The sequence below is a fragment of the Oryctolagus cuniculus genome, chromosome 17, assembly GCF_051225735.1.
Source record: "Oryctolagus cuniculus isolate XC-2025 breed Fujian yellow rabbit chromosome 17, ASM5122573v1, whole genome shotgun sequence".
NCBI lineage: Eukaryota > Metazoa > Chordata > Mammalia > Lagomorpha > Leporidae > Oryctolagus > Oryctolagus cuniculus.
The window spans coordinates 13259510-13281562 of NC_142883.1; the positions used below are offsets into that span (position 1 = coordinate 13259510).

Genomic DNA, 22053 nt, shown 5'->3' on the forward strand with positions numbered 1-22053 from the left:
AAAAGTAAATAATGGAGGAAAAATGCGATCAATAGTGTTCCACAGGCCGGCGCCGCGGCTCACTAGGCTAATCCTCCGCCTTGCGGCGCTGGCACCCTGGGGTTCTAGTCCCGGTCGGGGCGCCGGAATATTCTGTCCCGGTTGCCCCTCTTCCAGGCCAGCTCTCTGCTGTGGCCCGGGAAGGCAGTGGAGGATGGCCCAGGTGCTTGGGCCCTGCACCCGCATGGGCGACCAGGAGAAGCACCTGGCTCTTGGCTTCAGATCAGCGCAGTGCGCCGTCCGCAGCACGCCGTCCACAGTGGCCATTGGAGGGTGAACCAACGGCAAAAGGAAGACCTTTCTCTCTGTCTCTCTCTCTCACTGTCCACTCTGCCTGTCAAAAAATAAAAAATAAAAAAAAAATTAAAAAAAAAAAAAAATAGTGTGCCACAAAGGCAGAGGCCGCTTCCTGGACTCGCACATTTTCCGTGAAGAATGAACAGACAGCATTCTCTTTTCACCATGGACCTCTTACAGTGTGACAATAACCACACCACCCTGAGTCCAGTCATGAAGTAGACTTTTACTAAAAACCATCTATATTCTTTAAATAATGAATAACTAAATATATAATAAATAACATTGATAATAAAATATAATAAATAATATTATATAATAAATAAATAAATATGTTCTTCTCTTCTTAATGTGGTCATTGTCCCCTTTAATCTCAACAGATCTAAATCCTTCAGGGATTAGAGTTGGACTTTAAGATAAACTGTAATCAAATAGCAGAAGTCAATGGTAGAAACTGGAATTTCTTCAAACTAAATTCAAGATGGTTTCTGCATCTCTTTTTTTTTTTTATTTTTGATTTCTGCATCTCTGTCTTATATATCTGCCTCAATAAGGACAAAAATTATCTACCTTATGATTAGCTCAAGTGGAATGACTAACTCTGCATTTTAAAAGATTAAAAAAAGACTGATAAGTTGCACTAAACATGACCACTATTTCTTTTGGCAGAAATTCGTGACATCCATACTTGGTTGTTCATTACACCCCAGACTATCCTTACTTATTAGCCTACATAAGCAATAAAACCATAGGAAAACTCAAAAAAAAATACAGTAAAATACATGTTTCTTTATATAAATGACAAAAATTTTAAAAAGAACTGCTAGAAGAAATTAGAGATACACACTTTTTTAAGTTGGTTGCCTTTATTCTGCCTAATACCCCACTAATAATAACTATCATCATCCTAAAATAAGACTCTAATATAAAGTAAATTTTGTGGTAAAAGAAAGACAAGGCAGATTGATACCTTATTAAAATAACCCACATGTCCTAGCCAAGTGCAGTGAGGAAAGAAGGTTTATCAGAACACACCCCCACCCACTGAGCAGCAGGGCCTCGGCAGGACAGCACGGCTAGCATCATTCACTGGAAGGAAGAAAAGCTAAAAACCCTTACTCTAGAGATGGCACAGAGATACCAAAACGCCTATAAAATGATGCCCAAGCTGATATCTGGGTCACCCACAATCTAGCTACAACCTAACTTTCCCACTGCTCCCACAAACTCCAAGTTCAGCCAGGCCTCTGAGCTGAGGATACTGCTCCCTCTCCACAGGACATCCTCTCATGCCCTCTCCTCTCCCGGCCTGAATCCTACCCAGCCTTTAACTAACACTGCAAGGTCTACTTCACTAAGCACAAACGAGCATGACTTCTATAGGATTATTTGGCCTCTTATTATCTTGGTTAAATATATTATCTTGGATTAAATGTCACATCAGGAGCAGCACTGTAGCACAATGGGTTAAGCCACGGCCAACAGCCCCAGCATCCTATGTGGGCACCAATTTGAGTCCCAGCTGCTCTACTTCCTATCCAGCTCCCTGCTGATGTGCCTGGGAAAGCAGTGTAAGATGGCCCAAGACTTTGGGCCCCTGCACCCACATAGGAGACCCAGAGGAAGCTGCTGGTTCCTGGCTTCAGCATGGTCTAGCCTCAGCCATTGCTGCCACTTGGGGAATGAACCAGCAGATGGAAGATATATATCTCTCTCTCACACTCTCTCACTCTCTGTAACTCTGCCTTTCAAACAAACTTAAAAAGAGTCACATCAGATGTCTTATCTGTCAAATATAACCATTTTATAAACAGAAGGAATGTTTTATACCATTCTTAACCCCTGACAACCATCCAATTCACTCAAACCATTAAGTATTTTAATTCAATTTCCCAAAGATAGGACCTAAAATAACCTAAATGTCAAGCATTCCAAGAACTATCTGTCCTGCACCAAATTCAGTTAGCATTACAATGTCAACTCATAAACCACAATGCTATATTACCTTTAAATTTATCTGCCTTTATCAAAAATTGGAATCTGTGATGGTCCTATGGAATACACAGGCAAAAATAATTCTTCAAAGTTTTATTTATTTTACTGTACTTAATATTCAGACATGCACTTTTCTCTAACATATAAAAAAATCACTGAGTGTACAAGATGCATTAGAAGACATATTAAGCCTATTGAAAAGAAAGCTAAAAACTAAAGTCATCAATGACATTCTATCGTGAAGCTCTTCCCTAAAGAAGTAAATTCTCAGGGTTGGCACCATGGCATAGTGGGTAAAGCTGCCACCTCCGGTGCCAGCATCCCATATGGGCACTAGTTCAAGTCCCAGCTGCTCCACTTCCAATCCAGCTCTCTGCTATGGCCTGGGAAAGCAGTAGAAGATGGCCCAAGTCCTTGGGCCCCTGCACCCACATAGAAGACCCGGAGGAAGCTCCTGGCTCCTGGCTCTGGGTTGGTGCAGCTCCAGCCATTGCGGCCAACTGGAGAGTGAACCAGCAGATGGAAGATCTCTCTCTCTCTCTGCTTCACCTTCCCTCTCTGTGTAACTCTGACTTCCAAACAAATAAATAAATCTTTAAAAAAAAATTCTCCGAAACTCCTTAATAAATGGAATTCAGTATAGCAAAGTAAAATATTTTAAATACATAAAAAATCCAGATAAAATCTCTGTTATCACTTTTAGTGATTAAAATGATAAAAACAGAAAACCTAATTATTTTTTACTTTCTATTTATTTTCATTTTTTTTTGAAAGGCAAAGAGAGACAGGCAGAGATCTTCCATCCACTGGTTCATTCTCCAAATGCCCGAAACAGCCAGGTTTGACTGAGCCAGGCCAAAGCCAGGAGCAGGGAACTCAATCCAGGAATCCCATTTGGGTAGCAAGGACTCAAATACTTGATCATTACCTGCTGCCTGGGTGTGCATTAGCAGGAAATTGGAATCAGGAGAGCCAGGACCCCGATATGGGATGCAAGCTTCCCAAGCAACGTCTTAAGGCCAAAAATCCACACCATGTCCACTTGTTCTTTGCTTCCTTTTACTTGCAAAATGGGACATATATAAAGTAGTTACATTGATATGCGCGTGTGTGTATATATATAGCAGAGATAATTTTGTAATCTGTCACCTCATATCTTCCCACTAACCTTTACTCTGTTTTTTTAAAAAAAAAAAAGATTTATTGATTTATTTGAAACTGAGAGTTACACAGAAAGAGGGAAGACAGAGAGATTTTCCATTTGCTGGTTTTTTCCCCAGATGACTGCAATGGTACGGATGGGCCAAGCTGATGCCAGGAGCCAAGGACGTCTTCCAGGTCTCCCACATGGGTAGCAAGGGCCCAAGCACTTGGCCATCTTCCAGCGCTTTCCAAGGCCATCAGCAAGGAGCTAGATCAGAAGTAGAGCAGCCAGGACATGAACCAGCACCCATATGGGATGCTGGTTTTGCAGATAGCAGCTTTACCTAATACTGCATAAACCTATTCCTCCAGGAAATTGTTCTGAATTTCAAACATCTGAATTGAAAGTAGTTTTAAAGGGCCGGTGCTGTGATGTAGCAGATTAACGCCCTGGCCTAAAGCGCCTGCATCCCATATGGGCACCGGTTCAAGACCCAGCTGCTCCACTTCCAATCCAGCTCTCTATGGCCTGGGAAAGCAGTAAAAGATGGTTCAACTCCTTGGGCCCCTGCACCCATGTGAGAGACCCAGAAGAAGTTCCTGGCTCCTGGCTTCGGATCAGCACAGCTCTAGCTTGCAGCCATCTGGGGAGTGAACCATAGGATGGAAGACCTCTCCCTCTCCCCCCCCCCCCCCCCGCTTCTCCTCTTTCTGTATAACCCTGACTTTCAAATAAATAAATAAATCCTTAAAAAAAAAGTAGCTTTAGAACATAACCTGATGGTAAACTAAAGACAGCCATCAAGGGTGATGGTGGTACACTTTCAGTCTAATAATGCAACTGTGGTTTATTTACATCGAGTTATGTTTAGCTTAAAAGCTCAACTATTTTGGATTATGATGTGATTATTGCTACACAGACAACCTGGAAGGAAAAATGAAGAATGGAAAATGTTCTTATTATATTAAAATTTTCTGGGCAGGCAGCAACCTTTTCTAGAAGTCAGCCTTTTAGTGTAATTTGTTGTTTCTTAAATATGAGATTTTATTTCTTCATATCTTTGATTAATAAGCATGTTAAATGATTTGAGAGGCTCAAATTCTTCAAGAAGTAATTTGGAATTACTGAAACTAAGAAAGCTAATCTCCAGTAAAAGAAGGTTATCTGCAGAATTATTGTCAATTCCGTAAAATGTGTCAGAGAAAATAAAGATAATAGGTTTCTTTAAATCTCAATTTTAGCTGTTGATATATTTTAGAAATTTAGATTTGCAGAGACAGCAGTTAAATTGTCATGAGAAACAACGAAAATGGGAGAAACTGTCCTAGCCCAGAGACTGAGAAGCCCTAACCACCACAGTCAGTAAAGGATCCTGGACAGATTCTGGAACTGAAAAAGACATTAGTGGAAAAACTGGTAAAATCCAAAGCCTGAAATTTCATTAATACTGATACACCAAACATGGCTTCTTAGACAAACAAATGTATGATGGAAATGAAGATGTTAGTAACTGGGGAAACAAGGTGAAGAGTGCATAAGAATGTTAGCCTACGGGGCCAGTGCCGTGGTTCACTTGGTTAATCCTCCACCTGCAGTGCTGGCTTCCCATATGGGCACCGGGTTCTAGTCCTGGTTGCTCCTCTTCCAGTCCAGCTCTCTGCTGTGGCCTGGGAAGGCAGTGGAGGATGGCCCAATAACTTCGGCCCCTGCACCCGCATGGGAGACCAGGAGAAGCACCTGGCTCCTGGCTTCGGATCGGCGCAGCGCCGGCTGTAGGGGCCATTTGGGGGGTGAACCAACGGAAGGAAGACCTGTCTCTCTGTCTCTCTCTGTCTAACTCTTATCTGTCAAATAAATAATAAAAAAGAGTAAAAAAAAAAAAAAAAGAATGTTAGCCTACACTTGTAACTTTCCTATAAACCTAAAGGAGTTCAAAATCAAAAGTTCATTAGGATATTTAAGTGTCAGATGGGCAGTTGGCATAGCCACTAACACAATCTTCTGGAAAACTCGGCCCCTGCTGGAGTGCCTAGTTCTGAGTTCTACCTGCTCCTCTTACAATTGCAGCTCCTGCTAATGTACACCCAGAGGCAGCAGATCATGGCTCAGGTACTTAGGTTCCTGAAACACACGTGGGAGGCTCCTGGCTTCAGCCTGGCCCAAGTTGGCTGTTGCGGACATTTGGGGAGTAAATTAGCGGATGGAAGACATCTTCCTCTGTCTCTGTGTTTGCCTTTCAAATAAAAACGAAAATCAGTAATTAAAAAAAATTTTTAGGGGCCAGCACTGTGGCTCAGCGGGTTAACACCCTGGCCTGAAGCACCGGCACCACAAATGGGTGCCGGTTCTAGTCCCGGCTGCTCCTTTTTCCAATCCAGCTCTCTGCTGTGGCCTGGGAAAGCAGGAGAAGATGGCCCAAGTGCTTGGGCCCTGCACCCGCATGGAAGTCATGGAAAAAGCTCCTAGCTCCTGCTTCAGATAGGCGTAGCTCTGGCAGTTGCAGCCAATTGAGGAGTGAACCCATGGATGGAAGACCTCTCTCTCTCTCTGTCTCTTCTCCCTCTATGTAATTCTTACTTTCAAATAAATAAATAAATCTTCAAAAAAATTTAATGATAAGTTACAACAAGTCTGAGTGGTGGGGTTAGTCTTTTTTGGTTGTTTAATTCTCCTGTACTCAACAAGAACCAAGTTTCAGTATTATGAAAACAAGATTTAGTAACAAAGTTGAGGCAGCCTAGGAATTCTGGAGTTAATCCTAGTTCTCTTTACTCCAGACTCCATCCAGAAGCCCAGGATCAAACCCCACAAGCCATTCCACTTTCCTATCTTGCAAATGTGTAAAATTCAAAGTCACCAAATCACTTTATCCTATTTGCTTCGATGTAATTGATAGGGAGGGAAGAAACAGAAGAAACAACATCGACAGCTGTTGAAGTTGGAAGATGGGGATTAATTATACCAGGGTATTTCTCCCTGTGTGTGTGTGTGTATGTGTCCTTACCTCACAAATTTAATAAGTTTACTTTGGTGAAAATTTTTTAAATTCATGCATAGCTTTTTTCACAAAGCATACATTTCCCCCTCAGATACATGGGTTCCAATTTGGGGGGCACCAAAATAAACATCTTTTAATTCCATTTTTTCCACAAATTTTTTGAAGTACCCACATACTCTTCCTTCCATCTTTGTATGCATGAAAGTTTCCATACAAAAATGTTTTAACTAAAAGATAAAGCCCTCAGAACACACACTGTGCTGCTCCCAACTCTGCCTGGAGTGCTACCTGAGCAAGGAAATGCCACTAAGACATCAGCGCTGCTCAGTGAGAGGCAAAGAAGAAGGTTCTCCACCAGGAATCAGGAAGCTTCAGTCTTCACTCGGCTCATTTAATTAATTGTGAAAGCTCACTGATTCTTCTTCCTCAAGGCTCCCAACTTCCTTAACTATTGCCCCAATCAATCTATAAAGTTCCTTCTAAGTTTAAAAATCCGATTTCAGGCCAGCGCCGCGGCTCACTAGGCTAATCCTCCGCCTTGCGGCGCCGGCACACCGGGTTCTAGTCCCGGTCGGGGCGCCGGATTCTGTCCCGGTTGCCCCTCTTCCAGGCCAGCCCTCTGCTGTGGCCAGGGAGTGCAGTGGAGGATGGCCCAGGTGCTTGGGCCCTGCACCCCATGGGAGACCAGGAAAAGCACCTGGCTCCTGGCTCCTGCCATCGGATCAGCGCGGTGCGCCGGCCGCAGCGCGCCGGCCGCGGCGGCCATTGGAGGGTGAACCAACGGCAAAAGGAAGACCTTTCTCTCTGTCTCTCTCTCTCTCACTGTCCACTCTGCCTGTCAAAAATAAAAAATAAAAATAAAAAATAAAAATAAAAAAAATTAAAAAAAAAATCCGATTTCAACTTTCCACTGGCTCCTTAAACTCAATACAATCAAAACCTCACTCATCTTTTCAGAAACTCCTAAGACCCCTTCTTCCTCCTGACTTCCCTGTTCCTGCCACTCAACCACAGAAACCACAGCCTTGCCTTTGCTGTTCCCACCCCACCCTGTCGCATCCAATCAGCCAGCACACCTCCATTCCACTGCACAAGCTCTGTGAACCCGTCACTGCCTTCCCAAGGCCACCAGCTCAGTTCAGGGCCCTCCAACCCCACAGCGACTACTACCATGAGTCCTGTCAAAGTCCTTCTCACTACCCAGCCTCCGTCATCCTTGGCCTGACATTAATGACCTCCAAAATCGGCCCTGCCCTACTGGCAGCCTCATCTTCCATCCTGTTCCTTTATGTATCACGTCCCAGGGCTCAGGTAACTTAGGCAGTTTCCTCGCACTACCTGGAGGTTTCCCTCTAAAATACCCTCTTCTTTCCCTCCTTTTTCTCTGTTTTAGGGTGGCACAATGGAAGTGCCATCCCTCCAGCTGAAGTGCTCTGCTGTCCCCAAGGGGGCAGTATCACTCCCTCCACTCAATCCTCAAGAACCGGGAGAAACTCCTTTCACAGCACCTAACAAATTCCTGTGTCATTTTTTGGTGCCTCTCTCGTCTCCTTGTCAGTGGGAGTAACATTGCACTGATCTTCAAATTCCTTGGAAGAGAGTCTCTCAAAGAGTGTGCCACAGCATGAATGAGTAAAAGATGTCCACAGGGTGGTGATCTCAGTCCTCCACGAAGCCACAAAGGAACAACACAAGCCAGAACTCCGAAGTGGCAAGGCCTCAAGCAGTCCCCTCCTTCAACCCAGCACATACCACAATAATACAAGATACATGTGTTACACAATGGATGCCCAATGAATACTTACTGAATCAAATGTTGAAATGATCCATCTGTTCCAATCCAACCACTATTCCTATGATCACTTTCCATTTACACTATACTTCTATGAACTCTTTCACTGATCATGCTCTGGTTATCTTCCTAATCATTACCTGTGCGATAGCTGATTATACGTGCCTTACCATCCAAAGCCCTTATCAATAGTTTATCACATAATACAGTGAGAGATACAAATGAACAATTCGCAATGAAGAGACACAGAGCCAAATTCAACATTATATAACACACAAATGTAAATGTCATTTTTTCCTTTTATTTATTTGAAAGACAGAGAGCTCTCCTACCCACTGGTTCACTCCCCAAATGTCTGCGATAGCCAGGACTGGGAAGCCGGAGCCAAGAGCCCAGAACTCAATCTGGGTTCCCTATGTGGGTGGCAGGGACCCATCACCTCCTGCGCCCCAGGGTGTGCATTAGCAGGAAGCTGGGATGGAGAACAGAGCCAGGACTCAAACTCCAATACTCCATGCATCCAGTATGGGATGCATGCACCCCAAGCAGCAGCCTAACTGCTATGCCAACCACCCACCCCTAGCAATGCCATTTTACACTATTACAATTAGCAAGAAACTGAGGGAAAAAATGGAATTCTGTCTAGTGTCTGCTGGAATAGGTTATATCCATGTCTGTGTTAGTCATGCAAACTGGCACAACACCCCTGAAAACAGTATGACAATATACACCAAAAGTCATAAAAATATTCACGATCTTTAAGATAATGAACTGTCAAATTTATCCTAGAGATATAAATTAATCAGAAGAAAGACCAATAATGCCTGTAGTGCTTTAAATAAAAGTGTTAACTGAAAACCAGCCAGGAACATAAACACCCAGCACTAAAAGATTTAAGCAAATTATGGGAGCATGACTTGATGAAATTATTTTTGTGGCCTTTCAGCATATAAATTAAAATCTACAAGGACACGTTTCATGCCCTGGCATGTGTCTTTAAAAACACCAAACTATAATGTTCTATAATTAAAAATGTATGTATTTTGAAATGGAATATCGAAAAGAAAACCAACTGTTTTAGGGTAATAACTCACTTAACAGTGTATTTCCTATCAACTTACTCAATATTAAGAAAAGTTTTACCATACCCAGAGAGGGGTTCCAGGACACAAACTTGATAAAGTCTCAGGAAGAAAACCACCTCTCCTGCCTACCGTTCACTTTGGCCGTGACTGAGAGCTTTCCAGCTCTCTCTGCTCAGGATGACCAATGACTGCCCCAGACCCTAGTTTTTCAAAGACCAGCAAACTGCCTCTCGGTTTTCTGATCAGCTCCCAAGAGTCTGTGGGGGATAAATCATGCAAAACAAGCACACTCAACAAACAAAGAAGCTCTTCAGCCAAGTATTACTTTAACAATCAGCAAGTTGCCAAGCCCTAAGTCTCATCTAAGCCCTGAAGGTATACTGAACTGCCACATTAAACTCTGGGAGATTCTCAAGGCCAATTTGCTAAAGTGACAGTAGACTATTATCAGTAAAAAGGCAGAAACTAGGGGGCAGGAGGCCTGGGGATAGTTAAAAGGAAAAAAAAAATGTTTTTTTGAGCATGTGCATGTGCACTCGCATGTTTTCAACTTCAAAGAACGCAATGCTAAAAACTGCAGCTTCCACCAGACTGGTGGAGAGCAGCTCACGATGCTCTTGCAAATGCTACCCTGCTGGAGCGCAAACAGCAGGATGCCAGGTCACCTTAGTAAGAGCCAACGCTTTCTGGAGGTGGACATGTCTAACAAAAGACCAGTACTGAAACACGTCAAAAACCAGTTTGAGGCCCGACATCCCACAAGGACACTATTAAACATTACTGCAACTTTTTTCTGTAGTATTACCATTTTCTAAGTTTCAAAACAAAAGGCCAAGATATTATAATAGACCAAGAAAATTACTTACTGTGAAATAATAAATATTCATGACTAAACTGTCTTTACTAGCAAGCATTTCAGCGGAAGAGAAATAATTCGCAGGGCGCAGTATAGACACATATGCACCATCATGCAGGACACAGCACACAGCAGACACAGGGCGACTACCACGCAAGATCGTTGACACAAACAGTGAAGAGCCTCTGGAGTTGCAATCACAGGCAGCCAAGCGGGCCTCTGGGCAGTTACTCGTCTGAACCGAGGTGGAAGATCAACCTACCTTCCCTTCTCCAGCTAAACAGTCTGACCAAGCAGCAGGCAGAGCCTTCAGAGTCTGTCGGCCATGGAGTCCGCTCCAGCAGTAGCTGACCAGGACCTGCCCCTTGAGGCCAGGCTCTTATAAAGCAACCTCACCGCGCCACGCCCCACCGCAGCCCCTCCACTCAGCCCCTCCTTCCCCGACTCTGCCCCTCCTCTTTTTCAAGCCTTGCTGCGTATTTGGTTTTTTGTGAGTTGCTCTTTAACCTTACTCACCTGCAGTTCACTGCACTGGGTAACACCCAAATAGCCCATCAGAGCTCTTTATAATTTCTGAAAAAGAGAGAAGGAAGCCTTTAAATACACAGAAAACACCATTTTCCCATGTATCAGTTCTGAAGCATTTGTATCCAATGTTCACAGCATCTAGTTTTTTGGTCCACCCTGGTTCAATAAAATGTAGCACACCCAGCACTGGACACAGAGTCCTGAGATAAGCACCCAGAGATAAAAGCTTGCATTAATGTTGCTACTGAACTGTGTGACCTTGGGTAAATCACTTACTTTCTCAAAGACTAAATGTCCTTATTTGGGGAAAAAAAAAAAAAAAAAGACTACCTACAGCCACCAGAGCACAGGCTTTTCATAAAGGAAGTCAGCTTTACGACATCACAAATCTGGTGCCTGGACACCAGTTAGTTCACATTTAAGACTAGATTTCCAGCCGCCACTATGGCATAGTGGGTAAAGCCGCAACCTGCAGTGCCAGCATCCCACATGGGCCCTGGTTTGAGTCCCAGCTGCTCCACTTCCGATCCAGCTCTCTGCTATGGCCTGGGAAAGCAGCAGCAGATGGCCCAAGTCCTTGGGTCCCTGTACCTACGTGGGAGACCCAGAAGAAGCTCCTGGCTACGGATCTGCCCAGCTCCACCCACTGCAGCCATTTGGGGAGTGAACCAGTGGATGGAAGATCTCTCTTTCTCTCTCTTTGCCTCTGCCTCTCTGAAACTCTGCCTTTAAAATAAATAAATAAATCTTGAAAAAAAAAAAGAAAGACTAAATTTCTTCCTTTGCAAAATGCAGTTAACAACTGTCTTGCGAGCTGTCGGGAGAATTCAAGGAGATGATGAGTTACAAAAAGCCTACTATAAATACAATGTGCAGTCTATCATAAAATTCAACCAATGGTATCTCATTACCACTATTATCCATCCCAACCCTAAAATGACATAAATTCAATTCCCAAATATTTCCTTAAAAGATCAGATCAAGGGCCGGTACTGCGGCGTAGCAGGTAAAGCTGCTGCCTGCGACGCCTGCATCCCATGTAACGCCAGTCTGGGTCCCAGCTACTCCACTTCCATTCCAGCTCACTGCTGGGGGCCTGGGAAGAGAAGCGGAAGATGGCCCAAGTGTTTGGGCCCCCGCCACCAACGTGAGAGACCTGGATAAAGCTCTTGGCTTTCACTGCAGCCATCTGGAGAGTGAACCAGAGGATGGAAGATCTCTCTTTGTGTCTCTCCCTTTTTCTCCATGACTCTTTCAAATAAGTAAAGCTTTGGGGAAAAAAAATCAAATCAAAACTTCACCAATCTGACAACAGAATTAACTGTGTGTTCAACAATTCAATTACAGTTATCTTCAACTGATGGTAGTCTGAGGTTATCACTATTACCACACATTGCAGGAAATAAGAACCAAATAGTCCCTGTGCAACATCTAAACTCCGCTTCGATGAATGGCCATGCCGTTCCTGATTTCTCTCCTGCCCGACTGCCAGTGCCCCTCTTCAGAAAAAAGGGTCTTCCAAAAGCTAACTGGCACTCAACTATTTACTATGGGCAGCTCAGGGAAATACACCTTTATGTATATATATAATAAAAATTTATTCATCAAAGTCATGTATGAGTTTTGTTCAAAAAAAGTTTAAAAAGCTGTGTTACACGTATTGCCTACTGTCAGGAAGTTCTTATGACAAGCATATTTTCACCACAAGGAGAATTTCTACAGAAGAAGAAGGCAAATTCAGAATGCCAAAAACACCTACAATATGGTCCAGAAATAACAAAAATCACAAACATTCACACTTCAGAATGGTCCAGTCCAAAACATGTCATACATTCTTTAAAGAACCTGATGCTGAATAAGGTGTTTTTGTCCAGGAGCAAGATAAATGTATAAACTCTGCTTTTATCAGACAACTTCCTGATGCTAGTTGAAGAAACTGACCCTGTACAATCTACAAGATATGAACACTGATATTGGCTTAACAAACTTTTTTTTTTATATATAAAGATTCATTTATTTATTTGAAAGGCAGAGTTACAGAGAGGCAGAGGCAGTAGCAATGGCAGAAAGAGAAGTTTTCCATCCACCTGTTCACTCCCCAAATGGCTGCAACGGCCAGAGTTGGGCCGATCTGAAGCCAGGAGCCTGGAGCCTCCAAGTCTCCCAAGGACTTGGGCCATCTTCTACTGCTTTCCCAGGCACACTGGCAGTGAGCTGGATTGCAAGTGGAACAGCCAGGACCAGAACTGGCACCCATATGGGATGCTGGCAGAGCAGGTGGCAGCTTTACCTGCTATGCCACAGCACCAGCCCTGGGGATTGACAAACTTTCAACTTCTTTCAGAAAATTGGAAGCTCAATGAAATAATTATGTATACAAATAAAAAGTCTTCATCTTACATCTTGATTGTCTTCTAAAAAGAGGACGACTACCTCTAAGAGACACATGGTTACTCAACAGCTCTATCCCATGTCCCTCACTGTTGCAGCCTTCTTCTAACCAACGCTCTCCTACACAAGCAGTCCTGGCTACGCCCATGAATTGAAATGAACTTGCAAGCTAGAGTGGCCAGACTCTCCACCTGGATTATACTGCTCTTCTAGGAAACATTTCAAAATATTACGCAGAAATTCAATTATATTTGCATGAACTCATATCTAAGTCTATGAAAACAAACAATCTGAACAAGTGGCTTATAATTTTTTGCATAATTCCTCCCCTTATTTTAGATAGCAACTCTTGATCAATCTGGCCCAAACTTTTCTGCACATCAGAAACAACAGGCAAAGGATCTTATTTCTTGGCCTGGGCCTGGATCTGGATCTGGATCTGATATATAGTCTGAGAAACAATTCCAGGTTGATGTACATCCAGTATTGATGCCCAGCCTACTTCTTAAACAAAGAACACAGATGCAGTTGTAAGACCTGGTCCACTTACTTTCAGGTCCCTCTGCACCACTCTTAGCCTTTCATGAATACACTGCAGATTTACAAGGCCCTCTGCAAGTAGAAATCATTTCTCCTGTTGTTGTGGCATCACTTCCCTCTCCAGAGAAAACTGTATAGTTCACAAATGAATACAGACTTCAAGAGAGTGTCAACTGAACATTTATGGCATTAGAAAGTAAAACTTCTTGCTAACAGTGCAAAAATCCAGTTTCCCTGCTGACAGAGAGGTACAAGGCTGTACTTACTGACTCCCAAAAACTACGGCCTTACCTAAAAATAGTGTCCCAGCTTCTCAGCCAAAAGGACAGACTAAAAAAGCTATGTCTTTATTCAGCCCAAAGACACAGACTCCTACTTCACCACAGCCTTCAATACTATGGTATTTCCCGTTTTAGAACACTCTGTGTAACAAATTGTTTGGTGGCCCACCACTAACTTCACTTTGAAGTGAATACTAACATTTCACATGTAGGAAAATTGCAAAAAATGTGTTGACACCATTCAGGCTAAGCAACACTAGCCACACAAGATCCCCCACTTCCAATACGGAATTCCAGACTACAAAGAACAATCTCCATAGGCAAAAAGCAGACTATCTGTTCCTTTCTACAAAATAATCTGAAGGTCTCAAAAAAAAAAAATTCATATTGGGAAGCCTACAGATAAGGCCTCCATGAGCAAACAGAAAACAAATTTCAAAGTTCAGATTTGCTCTGCCAAGAATAAAAGCAAAAATTAGATTTAATACACATAAACTCTGCTGAGTTTTAAACACAAGCAAACATGGTATATGCACTTAGAAAGAATAATCTTGGTTTATGCCCACCTTTCCCAAGGTGTGTGTGTGAGTAAGGCAAAATGCCAATTATACACCTCAATCAAGAGAAGAAAATAATGTACAACATACTTTTCTGAAGCAGATGAAACAGATATGAAAAGTCTGGGTGAAGATTTCAAAATCCAGAGGCCCAGATGTGGAAAGGGAAAAAAAAATTTATAGTAACCAATCAGTTGACCATAGTTATTTACATTTTTCTGAAGAAATCACAGCAAAATATTTTTTAAAGTTGAAAAAAAAAATGCTTGTGAAAAACACAAAATTAGCCACTTATCTCCCTCTCCCTAGCAGAGTACTAACCATATACTAACACCCTATCAATGCCCTTTAAATCCAAAGTATTCCAAGTTCCATTAAATAAATCAACACTTGGAATTCACACACCATGGGTGACCGTAAAATGATGACCAACTAGTCTCATCCCTAAACAGAACTCAACACTGTCACTTTTACTTTAGAGTAATTATTAGAGACACAAATCCTATTCCGTTTTTTAGAAGAGAGAAGCTGGAGTGGTGGACTTGCCTGGGATAATTCTTTCCCATGGAAAGGGTGTGCTTGACAAGTATCCCAGACTGTGGCCACATAAACCCCACACACGTGCTAATACTCAACGCAGAGTAAGTAGTGGACGGTAAAAGATAAAATTAAGACATCCAATTAAAGTTACACAAGGAAATCTGAAGAGGCAAACTATAATTACCCTTGGTGGAGAGAGTGATCAAGGAGAGCTGCAAATAACACTTGGCTGGGGATGAGCTCCAGTGTGTTAGAGCATGCTGGAGCCACCGAGAGACCAGTCCCCTGGACATATTTTACCCGGCTAAATGTAGCCCAATCCATACACCCAGTGGCTGGAGTGATATATTTGGAACATAAAGCTGGATCCATCAAATTCCTTAGCTTCAGCCTTACCCATGTGGAGTGATTAGAATTAAAAAGGAAAGCAGGGAACTCCTTTTTAACTGCAGTCTCACCTTACACATCTCACCAGCACTGTAGTTCATTAGTGATCAATGACTTCATCCGATTCCTGGGGCAAACAGAAAAGTAAAATAGGTCTGTACAGCACCAGCAATAGACAACATCAGCAGCAAACAGTGTCTCAGCCTACGTGTGAGGGCATCTCAACCTCAAACAGAAGAAGTTACAGAAATGGTGCAGCAGCTTTCAAAGGGGTTTCTTTTACCTGAAAACGAAAACATCTCCTTTCACTGAGATAAAATAAATGACAAAGTGCTCTTGAAATCAAAAACAATAAAATCATTTTCAGCACTGACAACTTTAAGAGAGAGAGAGATGAAGAAAAGAAAGAAAAAAACAAAACCTCACGAATAGGAGTTTCAGAGAGACCCAGCCAAGGCGCCCCTGCTCCCCGAATCCACCCTATCTGGAGTTGTACTTTTTATTATAATAATGGTTTGCCTGAAAAGCGTGGATGCCAATGCTTGAGTTGCAAACAAAACCTGCAGGCTCCAACCCCAGAAGAGGAAGACCCTGGGTTCCGGCCCTGTCTGAAGGAGCCTCAGGAGTGGGGGGAAAAACAACACGAGGGTGTAGACGGCACAAACAACTGGGGGCGAGCGAGCAGAGTCCTCCGAGGTGAGGCTGCAGCCCGAAGGGGACCCCTGTGGGCATCTCCAGGAAGAAGAGTCTGTTTTTATTTGTGTTGATGAGCTTGGGGGGGCCAATGAGCGTTTCCGAGGAGGGGGCGGGGAGCGGGGGGGGTGGTTAGAAAGTGAACCTCAGGCCGGGAGCCCCGCGCGGGCGAAGGTGGGGACGCGCCCCTGACCCACTTTCCCAGACGCCCACCCTCGGGCGCGCGCCCCCGCCGCGGGGAAGTCCGAGCCCCGAGGGGGGATCGAGCGGGGCGTGGGAGGCCCGCACGCTCCCCACCGCCCGCCGCGACCCGGAGGAGGGGAGCGTGCACGGAGGCTCGGCTCCTGCTCCCGCGGCGCCCCGGGCGGGAGAAGCCTCCCGCAGGCTGCCGGCCCGGGGCGTGCAAGGCGGCCCCCTAGGCCTGAGCCCCGGGCGGCGCGGCCCCCAGCGGAGGGGAAGGGGACCGAGGAGGGGAAGAAGCTGTAAACAGCCCCAGCGTCCGGGCCTCGCCTCGAAGAGCCCCGCTTCCCAGGCCCCGCCGCGGGCCGCCCGTGCCCCCGGCCGGCCCCGGGCCCGCCTCGCCCGGGGCCCGGGGCGCCCGAGAGGAGTCCGGTCCCCTCAGCGGAGGGCTCCGGCAGCCCGCGGAGCGGCCCCGGCAGCGGAGAAGGGGGAAGTCAGGACTTACCTGTCATTACTTTCTACGCCATCTTGGATCCACTTGTCAACGTCCCCACAAAGCATTATGGGTAGGAAAGAGCCTTTAAAGTGACTCCCCCTCGGCCCCCGACTCCCGCCTCCCGCCGCCGGCGCCGCCCCTCAGGCCGCACCTCCGGCCGCGAAGTGGCCCCGGGCGGCCCGCCGGCCCCGCCCCTCGCGCCGGGCCGGCGTGGGGAAGTCACCCCATCCCGCCCGTGTGGCCCTGGGGGTTCCGCTCTGCCTCCTGGCCCCGGCCGCCCTTCCCCCCGCCGGCGCTCCACGTCTGCAGCCAGTCAGCCCGAGGCTCTCCTGCCGCGGGCGGGCTGCGCGTGGGCCGAGGCACGCGCGTGGGCGGAGGGTCCCCGCTCCCGCCCTCGGGCCCGCGGCACCCTGCGGGCCGGGAAGGTGCGGCCGTCGGGCTCCGAGGGCTGGGCGGGCCCCGTAGCTCGGTCAGCCACGTCGGGGCGCGATGAGGGGGCGTGGGGGTGGGGAGGAATAAGCTAGATGCAACTTTTACCCCCTCTTCGGTTTCACTTTGCCGCCGGCGGTCTCCTCCTCTCCGCCGGGAACGCGACCCGCGCCCCTCTAGGTGGGGACCCCGCCCCTAGGAATGCGGTGGCTCCGGGCTCCGCCGGATGCGCCCGGCTCGAGTCCCGGCTGGACTGTGGCTTCCCGGGGCAGGTAACTCGGGGGGGGGGGGGGGGGGGGCGGCAGGTGCGAGCTCTGGCTCCGGGTGGGGCGCGATGCCCGGGGTCGCCGGATGCGGCCGGCGCGAGAGCCCCAGCATCCGGCCTCCCAGAACGGCGGGTACCCTGGCCGACCCCTGGCCTTGGGCTCCGTTTGCTCTTTTTCCTTTCAGGCAAGTTTCTGCGACTCCTAGAGAGGTGTCCTTGCGGGCGCGTCTCCGGAACGACATGCTGCCGGGACGCTCTGCATTCGCAAGAAGCCGGGGCCCCAGGCTTTCACCCGCGCTCTGGGTGCCCGGGGAGGGCCCGGGGCTCGGGGCTGGCTCCTCGGGACCCTACCCGAAGCCTGAATGCTTGCACACGGGAGCTCTGCCCCCAGGGAGTCAAAAACTCCACCAGGCAATTGTCCCGGCCAGATGAGAAGCGTGAGGTGTAGACTCATTAAGGGATTGGCCCCGGGTCAGTGGCGAGGGCGGGCGCCCGGGAGTGAGTCAGGGAGCGCGGGGCGGGCCTCGCCGAGTCCGCCACTCCGAGCTCCGGGTGAGCCAGGAGCAGCGTCTCCCGGGCCCAGGGCTAGGGTGGCGGCAGGCGGCGCCCCTCGCAGCCCGCCCGCCTCCTGCGGGCAAACGCTGCGCCTCTCCCTTCCTTGGGCTCCTCTTCCAGCTCTGGTCGCTGGAGGCACTGATTTAACCTCTGCTGTTCACCGAGCACCTTTGAGCTTCCTGCAGGTAAACACTGACCCACCCAAGGCGGGTCGTTGACAGTAGACTGTCTTTGCTGGGGGTGGGCTGGATTCCTGCGTCTGCCCGTCCTTTCACCTGCCTCCAAGCCTGCCTCGGAGTCCATCCTTGCCAAGGACACCACCTGTGGCACCGGCTGGGGGAGCCTCCTAACTCTCCTCCTGGCCTCCACTCGGCCCCCTGCAGTCCACCCTGCTTCTGACCAGCCAGTCACATCTGCTGAATGTGCACCAGGTCACGTGACACACACACGCCCCTTAAACCTACCAAAGGCTTCCCCACCACGCTGGGAATAAAACCTGAATTCCCAGCCCGAGCCTGCCGGCTCCCACCTTCCCCTGCTCCTGGGATGGGGGCCAAGCTGTCCTTCTCCTGCCTGGCTGCATCCCAGAACTCCTTCCACCAGGAACCCTGCTCACCTTCCCAACCCTGAGGTCTGAGCTCAGATGTCTCCTCCCTGAAGAGCACTTCCATGAGCCCGTTAGTCCAAGCGGTCAGTGTTCTCTCCGGCCTGTGTTACACGTTATTCTGTGTTCTTTATGATCTGCCCCATCCCCGTTAGGGTACAGGCTCCCTGAGAGCACAGGGCCTGGCACATAGCCCTCAGCAAATATTTGCTGACTTCACTAAACCTTTATCTGAGCAAGGAGGAGTTGATGAAACAGAGTGGGGAACCCCCACAGACCACTGGGACCATGCACAGCAGACAGGGAAAATGCTGGGGGGAAACAGGCCCCTTGGCCAGTCTTAACTTGGCTCCATTCTCAGTCTGATCTGAGGAACAGCCCCAGGAATCCCCCTCTTCCCTCATTTTCTCTCTACCTCATTCTCCACGGGCTGCTCTTAGTTCCCTGCTGCTTACAAGAGACCCAGAGCTCAGTCCGCAGGTCTGCCTTCAGCTACACTCCCTGGACATGTCTTCCATGTCAAGGCTTCAGTCACCGACTTTACCCTGAGGAAGGACTCCCAAGCCTCTAGCTCCCACTCTGGGCTTTCTCACTCTTACCTAACGGTGAGCTAAGTCAGCCTCTGCACTTGGACTCCCTTAGACCTCTCAGATCAGCACTTCCAGCACTGAATTCTTGATCTTCCCTAGAGATGTGCTCCACCATGGTCTTTCCTGGCCCCACCACAGTCGCCCTTCTTTCTCCCAGGCCCCACCTTCGGCCCATCTGTCAATCCTGCTTTGCCTTCAGACACACACTCTGGGCCAGTCTACCGTAATTGCCTCCCTCCTGCCCTCTTCTCTTGACAGCGGCCATGCTGGTTCTGCCCAGATGCAAGTCGAGTTCTGTCAGAGCTCTGCACTCAACGCTCCGATGGCTGCTCGTTCCGAGAGGCCGGAGCCCTGCCTGCTCTCCTCTCTAGCCTCATCTACCTTCCTCTTGCTCTGCTTCAGCCATATTGGGCCTGGATCTTCCACATGGCTCACGCCTTCACCTCCCTTAAGCCTTTGCTCACTCCAGGGAGTCCTTCTCACTGTTCTGTTTAGCATCACAATATTCCATGTCGCATGAAAATACATGCTGTATTTTCTCCAAAGCATGTATCACCTAACATTACCTACAGTTCCTTTATTCAGTTTCTTGTCTGTCCCTCCCCATGTAATTAGTTTGCTAAACACCAAAGATTCGTGTTTGCCGCTAGGAACTACATTTCCAAAATATACCTTTTGCTGGGATCATGTGTATTGCCCAGGATTATTGTTATTATAACATAGTCCCTGAGGCAGGCTTTTTATGAAAAAAGGAGACCTACTTAGCTCACAGTTGGTGGGAGTTCAAGGTCAGAGCACCTGCACTGACTCACTTCTAGAGGGAGCCCTTTCAGCTGGGTCACAGCATGACATATGGCAATAGCAGGAGCGCATATGGGAACAAGTGATCATTCTTGAATACAGGAAGCCAGGAGAGGCTGGGTAGAGCCAGGCCCAGACTTATCCTCTAATGAGAACTGACCAAGGTCCCACAGCACCTTTGGAGGGCATGCCCCAGGTAGACCCAAGAACCTCCTACTAAATTCCACCTCTAAAAGAGTTTACCCAATTTTCCACCACCACATGGGGGAACCACACTTCCAACACATGAAACCTTGGGGAACAAAATCACATGCAGGCCGACACCGTGGCTCACTTGGTTAATCCTCCACCTGCGGCGCCAGCACCCTGGGTTCTAGTCCCGGTTGGGGCGCCGGTTCTGTCCCGGTTGCTCCTCTTCTGGTTCAGCTCTCTGCTGTGGCCTGGGAAGGCAGTGGAGGGTGGCCCAAGTGCTTGGGCCCTGCACCCGCATGGGAGACCAGGAGGAGGCACCTGGCACAGCACACCAGCCATAGTGGCCATTTGGGGAGTGAACCAACGGAAGGAAGACCTTTCTGTCTCTCTCACTGTCTAACTCTGCCTGTCAAAAAAAAAAAAAAAAGTAGATTAGATAGATTAGAATTGAAAATATTAAAAAAAAAATCACATGCAAACCATTGTACCATGTGACTAGTTCTTGCCTGTGGACCTAGAACAACTATGACTAAATGAGCACTCAAAAATTGATCTGGCCAAAAACATCTACACTGGACACTAAGAGGAACAGACAATAAGTATTATTTTAAGCCACTGAGAATATGCAATCTACTGTATTTGTTATAGCATCTATTACCTTAATGACTGCAGGTTGGTTTCTGTACAGCCTACAACCATGGCACCTCAATGAAGGCAAGGATTTATATACATTTTGTCCATTAATGGGTCTATCCTTAGTATCCAGACAGAGGTTGGCATTTAGTAGGTACACATGTTGAGTGAGTTAATGAATGAATTCCCTCTAGACTCTGTTGTGTAATCTGCTTTGCTTTTTCACTTTTTAAAATATTTATTTATGTATTTATTTATTTGAAAAGCAGACTTAGAGAGGCAAAGGCAGAGAAAGAGAGGTCTTCTGTCCCCTGGTTCACTCCCAGATGGCCACAATGGCTGGAGCTGAGCCAATCTGAAGCCAGGAACCAGGAGCCTGGAGCCTGGAGCTTCTTCTAGGTCTCCCACGTGGATGCAGGGGTCCAAGGACTTGGGCCACTTCCTGCTGTTTTCCCAGGCCACAGTAGAGAGCTGGATCAGAAGTGGAGCAGCCAGGACTTGAACCAGTACCCTATGGGATGCTAGCACTGCAGGTGACAGCTTTACTTGCTATGTCACAGTACTGGTCCCCTCATTTTGTTTTTTTACAACCCTTTAAAAATGTAAAAACTTCATGGAAATAGATACTGGTTTCACAAGATCGTGAATATAATTAGTACGACTGAATTACAGACTTAAAATGGCAAGTTTTATGTTTATATATTATATTTTGCCACAATAAAAAAGATTTCCCAAAGATATAAAAACTGTTCTTAACACTCTATTGCCATAGAAACAGACTGAGGGCAGAATTAGACAAATTGGCTATAGTTTGCCAACCCTTGGTCTCATGGGTACTGGAGTTGGGTGCTATAGAAAGTGAAGCAGTGGCAGTGGTCATTCCCAGTCAGGAGGAATATTTCACCATTGGCAGCTGAAATGCTGGAATGGAGTGATAATGTGAAAATGGGGGCAGGCATTTGGCCTCGCACTTAAGATGCTCAGTTGGGTTGTCCACATCCTATATCAGGAGTGGCTGGGTTCAAGTCCCAGCTCCACTCCTGATTCTAGCAGTCTACTAATGCAAACCCTGGGAGGCAGAAGGTAGTAGCCCAAGTAGTTGGGTCCTTGCCACCAATGTGAGAGGCAGAAAATAACAAGTGCTGGCAAGGATATAGAGAAGTTGGAATGCTTCATTGTTGCTGG

General features: G+C 47.0%; 1 protein-coding gene across 12 annotated transcripts in view; it reads right to left on the reverse strand.

The window, feature by feature from the left end:
- Window positions 1-16948, reverse strand: part of HELZ (helicase with zinc finger) — a 182608-nt gene extending 165660 nt beyond the window's left edge. For 6 of the 12 annotated variants that reach the window (XR_016223505.1, XM_089316769.1, XM_089316768.1 and 3 more), the window contains exons 1-3: window positions 16809-16945; window positions 15502-15557; window positions 10723-10779 (exon numbers count right to left, since the gene is read on the reverse strand). The gene's annotated coding sequence lies outside the window, so the exon portion shown is untranslated. Of the gene's footprint in view, window positions 1-9479; window positions 9608-10468; window positions 10571-10722; window positions 10780-15501; window positions 15558-16808 lie in introns of those variants that run through there. The other 6 variants (XM_089316767.1, XM_051825837.3, XR_016223506.1 and 3 more) reach the window with 4 other exon arrangements.
- Window positions 16949-22053: the final 5105 nt, after the last annotated feature.